Source organism: Ricinus communis, chromosome 3 (assembly GCF_019578655.1).
Source record: "Ricinus communis isolate WT05 ecotype wild-type chromosome 3, ASM1957865v1, whole genome shotgun sequence".
Lineage (NCBI taxonomy): Eukaryota > Viridiplantae > Streptophyta > Magnoliopsida > Malpighiales > Euphorbiaceae > Ricinus > Ricinus communis.
Genome location: NC_063258.1, coordinates 23,468,774 through 23,476,060, shown reverse-complemented (window position 1 = coordinate 23,476,060; position 7,287 = coordinate 23,468,774). Strand labels below are relative to the sequence as shown.

Here is a 7,287-nt window from a genome sequence, read left to right as displayed (position 1 = left end):
TTATAATTCAATTGTATCCTAATCTAATTCTAATCTATTTAATTACTTATTTGATATTTTAATTAGATTAATCTAATTTAAGTGTAAACATAGAGTGAATATTTATAAGATTAGAAATGTATATAAAATTATGATAGAATTAGGATTTGATTAGATTAATTATTAGACAATTTATTAGGATCAAAAACTAAATTAGTCACATATATATATAATATATATATTAATATGACTATATTTCTTATTGAAAGTCATAGATTTACTTGTTAACTAATTACTGTTATAAATAATATTTTTGTTATTTCAAAACTTTCTCTCTTTATATTGTTTTATATAGACACTTGGAGACTGCTAATTGAATTTAGTGGAAACACAGTTTTGAAAAAAATATATATATATATTCTTCTGTTTTGAGTTCGAGACGAAAATAAAAAATTGGATTCACAGCGTCTCAAATTCATTACTATTATTGCTTGATTTTGGTTTTTTTTTTTCAATTTTAGCAATTGATTTGGGGGATTAGGGTTTGGATTCCGATTTAGGAGGAAACTATTCCTAATTATTTATTGTTTGATTGACTCCAGTTTTGGTTTAGGGTTTAGTTTACAGCATAAATATTTCCTATTCTACCTGTTAGCACGACAAAACTGATTAGGTTTTTTGTAAGATTGTTAGTTTTCATTCATTCTTTGCTTTTCCACTATTAAATGGGAGCAAATAGAAAAGATGAGGTGGACCAAGCTATCAAGCAGCGAGATAAAGTGGAAGGGACCACAGCTGGTCACCCCTTTACTAAATCTAAGAAGCCAAGTTGTAAAGATGGAAAGAAAGATAATATTCGTGTTTCGGCCATGCTTTTCATCTCGGAATATAAACATGTTAAACCTGAAAAGGGATTAATCTCTTCCTCAAGCACTGCCAGTTCCAAAGCTAAAGCTCCCAGAGTTTCTTCTTCTTATGTTGATGGGATTGATCTCCCTCCAATTGGAATGAAGATTCTGAATCTGAAGAGGACCAACATCGGCAAAGGAATGATCAAGCAGTGAAGCCACTTGAATCATCTGTAACCTCCAAACAACTCAAGAAGCGAGAGAAGAGGGACATGCGTAGTTGTCATACTGTGTAGAGCCTGTTAAAAAGGAGGCCCTTGAGGATGATCGTGACGCTTTTGCTGTAGCTATCGATGGCCGTGTTTTAGTTTTAGAAGGCCTAGATGAAGCAGGTGCTAATGTGAAAGATATAACTATTGATCATTTTTCTGTCGCAGCACCTGGAAGGGAACTCTTAAAGAATGCTTCCTTGAAGATCTCTCATGGAAAGAGATATGGCTTGGTTGGTTCCAATGGGATGGGGAAGTCTACATTGCTGAAGCTCCTCGCTTGGAGGAAGATTCCTGTACCAAAAAATATTGATGTGCTTCTTGTGGAACAAGAAGTGGTCGGTGATGATAAAACTGCTCTCGCAGCTGTTGTTGCAGCTAATGAAGAGTTGCTCAAGGTTCGGCAAGAAGTTGCATATTTGCACGATTCAATTTCTGATGATGGAGACGACTTGTATGGAAATGATGCTGGAGAGAAGCTTGGTGAGCTGTATGAGAAACTGCAGATTTTGGGGTCTGGTACTGCTGAGGCTTGCGCTTCGAAAATTTGGCTGGGTTGGGTTTCACCAAAGAAATGCAATGCCGTGCTACCGTGTCATTTAGCGTCGGCTGGAGGATGAGAATCTCATTGGCTCTGGGCACTTTTTGTGCAGCCTTCCCTTCTACTGTTGGATGAACCCACTAACCATCTTGACCTCAGGGCTGTCTTTTGGTTAGAGGAGTACCTTTGCAGGTGGAGAAAGACTCTTCTTGTTGTTTCTCATGATAGGGATTTCCTTAACACGGTGTGTGGTGAAATTATTCATCTTCATGACTTGAAGCTTTATGTTTACCGAGGAAATTTTGATGATTTTCAAAGTGGTTATGGGCAACGTCGCAAGGAGATGAACAAGAAGTTTGAGATCTATGAGCAGCTGATGAAAGCTGCTAAAAGAACAGGAAACCCTTTCTAGCAGGAAAAGGTTCGTGGAAAATTTGCTGCCAAGGAAGCATCAAAGAACCCCTGCCAGATGCTCCCAAGAAGTGGAAAGATTATAGAGTGGAGTTCCACTTCCCTAAACCCACAGAATTGACACCACCACTTTTACAGCTGATTGATGTGAGCTTCAGCTATCCCAAACGGGAGGATTTTCAGGCTTTCGGATGTCAACCTTGGCATTGATATGGGTACTAGGGTTGCCATTGTTGGATCCAATGGAGCAGGAAAATCTACTCTCTTTAATCTCCTTGCTGGTGATTTGATCACAACTGAAGGTGAAGTTAGAACAAATCAGAAGCTGCGCACTGGGAGGTACTCACAGCACTTTGTTAACCAATTGACAATGCAGGAATCACCAGTTGACTATCTTCTTCGACTCCATCCAGATCAACAGGGTCCTAGCAAAGAGGAGGCTGTTCGTGCCAAGCTTGGGAAATTTGGACTTGATAAAAGTAACCATCGTACTGCAATTGCACAACTATCAGGAGGGCAGAAAGCACGGGTTGTATTTACATCAATTTCCGTGTCTAGACCGCACATTTTGATGTTGGATGAGCCAACAAATCATCTAGACATGTAGAGCATTGATGCATTGGCCGATGAACTGGATGAATTCACTGGTGGAATTGTGTTGGTGAGCCATGATTCTAGACTCATAGCTCGTGTTTGTGACAATGAAGAGAAGAGTGAGATTTGGATAGTAGAAAATGGGACACTGGGGAAATTGTATGGCTCGTTTGAGGACTAACAAGGAAGACCTCTTAAGGGAAATTAAAACAGAGGTTGATGATTTGATAGGGAATCAATAGCCTGAGGTTTTGCAAATCTTGCACTCCTATCATTGCCTCTGCTACATATTTCTTCTTTCCTCTGTTGCAATGTTGGAAAGGAATTTTGCTGATAATATAGTGTTCCAATTTGCAGGGATTTCATCTTGTTATGCCATTAATTTTAGGAGTTTTTCTTATGCCTTAATTTATTTTATTAGTTTCCTAATGTTTTGGAAAGTTTAGATCAGTTGAATTTTATTTGTCAATTTTCCTGTTTGGAAATATTGTACTTTTATTTTTTTAACTCTTTGAATTTTACTTGCATGTATTTTAGTTTCAGTTATTTCTTTTTATGTTGATACACTTTTGCTTATTTCTTTAAATCTAAATTCGGCATATTTAGTGTCTTTTTTTGAGCAATGCATCCAGGGAAAGCAATATATAGCAAAATTTCTTGATAGTCACATATTTATGACTAAATAAAATTTATGATAATAACTTAATAGAGATTTTAAGTATTAAAATTTTTCTTTAGACATAATACTTAATTTTGTCAGTGAAATGATAAAAATCAGAGATAAAAATACATAAATATCTTATCATATAATACAAATAAGATTGATGAGACAAAATGATACTACAATAATACAATACATAATATACATATATTTTTTAAAGTTACATATTATAAATATTATTATATAAAAAAGTATTTTTTTATTTCAAAAATTTATAACTTCTTGCAATATAGAGTTTATTTTTATTTATAACTGGCTCAAGTTCGAAATGTAATTTTCCTATCACTATATAGAGGTTGTGCTTATATGAAGAATGATTATAGAAAAGTTTTATTATATATAATTAAAGACTTTTCTCTATTATAATTTTCGTTCCTTGTTACGTAAGAACACCCAGAGAATATGCAAAAATTTAAAATTTGATGATAATTTTACATACATGATTTTTGGTATAGGTAGAAAAAATATTTTAATATTTTATTCCAAAATCTTATAATTCCAATAACATCATTTGGTACTAAAATGGATAACGTAAAAATGGAAATGAATTTCCATTATTAATGTTTGATTCATAAAAATTTATTTGAAATCAAAATAAGAATATTATGTCAATAAAAATCATTTACTTTCCAATCTTTTTAAGAAATAAAAAATTTATTTCCATATAAATTAAATTAATTATAAATAATTAAATAAATGCAACAATAACTTATTATTTATATAAATATTATTTTTATATATCTGAATTATATTACATATTAAATTTAGTATAATCAAATATTATTTATTAGTACCAATAATAAATGAATTTGATTCTCATTCCATATTGGACCAAATAATATATAAAAAATAATCATTCTCATTCCATTCCTTTTTATTCCCATTTCTATCTATAGTCTCATTTCCAACTTCATGTAATTTATTTTTAATTTATCAAATAAGTAAATTTAGTATTATATTTAAACTCTAAGCTACTATGATGTTGAAAATAGATAATAATTAAGCACTTTGGCCCCAAGCTCCTTTTTTTTTTTTATTTTGCAATTCATTAAATAATTTAGAAAAAAAATGTACATTTCACTTTTTCTTTTAAATTTCTTGTAATTGTTTGTTAACTAAAAGTTGCCCTTGTTATTGTTTTTATTAGTTTAGAAAGTTTTAAAAAATATTACTTAAAAAATAACAGCTTGAAATAAAATCTACTACTAAAATAAAAGAACATTCATCTGTAATATAACTCTATTTTATTATTATCTAAATTATAGTTATTATCATTATCAATATTAATAATTAATAATTATTAGATGACCAAAACAATTTAATTTAATTATGGATCAGTAAAAGTTTTATTAAATTATTGTACTTTCTTTTTTACACTTTATTTATTTACAAAAGTCCTTTTATAGGTGGGTAAATCAAAAGTCATCTCTAATTATTATAGTAGATTAACAAGTATAGAGGAAGAAGATAAAATAACCATTTATAATTTTTGTTACTTATTTAATAAATGCCAAAATTAAAATTTCAATATCTATACTCCAAAAAGCCTTAAAACAAAATGATTTTGCAACAACAACATTTGAAGTAAAGCAAATTGCTTCTCCAGTAATCTTTGGTCAATGGAAGACCCTCAAACTAATAACCAAACCCTATCAAACACTTATATATATATATATATATATATATATATATATATATATATATATATATATATATATATTAATTTCTGAAACTTAAATTTTATTTAATACGTGTGTTTAATTTTTGACACATAAAATTTTTATTTTAATATGTGTATTATTTTTTACACATAAGATTCAAACTTATGTGTAATTTTGTAGTTTTTCTATTACTTTATTGATTAATAAATTATATTCCTAATTAATTCATTCTAATCTTAAAAAATAATATATTAATAATAAATTAGTTTTCTAAGTAAATAAAGATTAATTTTTTAATTAGATAATGGTTATTTAAAAAAATATTATACTAGTTATACTTTAATATTATATTAATTAATAAATTAAATTTTTAATTAGATAATAATTCTAATTATAAAAAGTAATATTTTTAAATATTATATTTACTGATAAATTAATTTTTAATTATATAATAATTTTTAATTCTAAAAAATAATGTAATATTAGAATTAATAAATAAATAAATATCTTAAAAAAATTTATATTATTTCACTAATAGAATTTTAAAAAGAATTAATGATATAAAAATAGTTAGTTTGTTATTTTTTAAAAATATTATAAATTAATATTAAATATTTAAAAATTTATTAAATTATATCTATAAACTTAATTTTATAATTAAAATAATAATAATGGTCATGCAATGCACGAGTAAACAACTAGTATATATTAATTTATGGGACTTAAATTTTTAACATATATGCTTAATTCTTGACACTTAAAATTTTTGTTTTAACATGTGTACTTACTGTTGACACATATGATTCAAGTTTATTTGTAATTTTATAGTTTTTTCTATTAGTTTATTGATTCATAAGTTGTATTCAAATTAAACACTCACTATAATTCTAAGAAATAGTATATTAATTATTTTTAATATTATATTAACTAATAAATAATTATCTAATCAAATAATGATACTACCTCTATCCTAAGAAATAGCATATTAATTATTTTTTAATATTATATTAACTAATAAATTAATTTTATAATTGAATAATAATTTTAGTTCTAGAAAATAATATCTTAAATTATATTTTTAATACTATATTCAGTAATAAATTAATTTTTTTAATTATATAATAGATTTTTAATTATAAAAATAGTATTATTAGTTATATTAATATATTAATTTATATAATATTAAAATTAGTTAGTAAATAATTTTTAAAATAATCTTTATATTATATATTAATAAAATTTTAAATTTTTTTAAAAAATTAAAAATATTTAAAAATAATTAATTTATTATTATCCTTTAAAATTTTATAAATTAATATTAAATATCAAAAATTTTATTAAATGATATTTATTAATTTAATTTTATAATTAAAATAATAATAACAGTCGTACACAATTAGTATTAAACAGTATTTTTGAGTTTTTTTTATTTTAATTTTTTTTATAGGCCTAACCTTGTATATTAAATAACCATATCTCCAAACGCAAGATTTTTAATTTAATAGAAGAATTCGGATGTAGGTTTCAACCTCTAATTTTTATTTTTTATAATAAAAAGAAAAAAAGGAAAAAAGAAACCAACTGTCTGAGCATTCTAATAAGATTGGTTGATTATGGTGGTGGGTGAGATGATGACCCTATCCAAGAAGACACCTTAGTGGCTCCCTGGATTTTTGGTTGGCCTCTTCACTTGTACTGTTTATTTGTATATACAAAAATGTGTACAATAGTTACATATTGCACAGAAGAACATATAATAGTTCTATTCCTTTTTTCACCATTAACGGTACATTTATTTATTTGTTTATTTACTTCAATTTTTTTCTTATTTTTTATAATCATTAACATCTTATATAAATAGATTTAAAAGAAAGAATTTATAACAAAAAATGGTTAGACTTATATGGAAGTTTTAGGGTTGGGGGTAGTTCAAATAGTTTGCCAAATAGACAAACTCCTAGCTAGTGCCAATCTTCCATTACTCCAACCAACCTCATTAATACCTATATTGATATATAAAAATTGCACAACACAATTTATATTAATATATCAAAATTTGATAACAAATCAGGACACATTGGAAGTAGCATAGGCTAGATATACCAATAGAGACCAACACAAAAAATACAAGCACACACATAAAGCTCATAGGCCAAAAGAAAATATCACCCAACAAAGTAAAATCTAGTAGAGATAGATGCCAGCTGATGGTAAAGCCTTAGCAAAACAATATAATCAATTTTCAAAGGCAGAACTTCCAATT

At 27.1% G+C, this 7,287-nt stretch overlaps 1 pseudogene; it reads left to right on the top strand.

Moving 5' to 3' along the window:
* Window positions 1–343: 343 nt before the first annotated feature.
* Window positions 344–3,169, top strand: LOC8265766 (annotated as a pseudogene).
* Window positions 3,170–7,287: the final 4,118 nt, after the last annotated feature.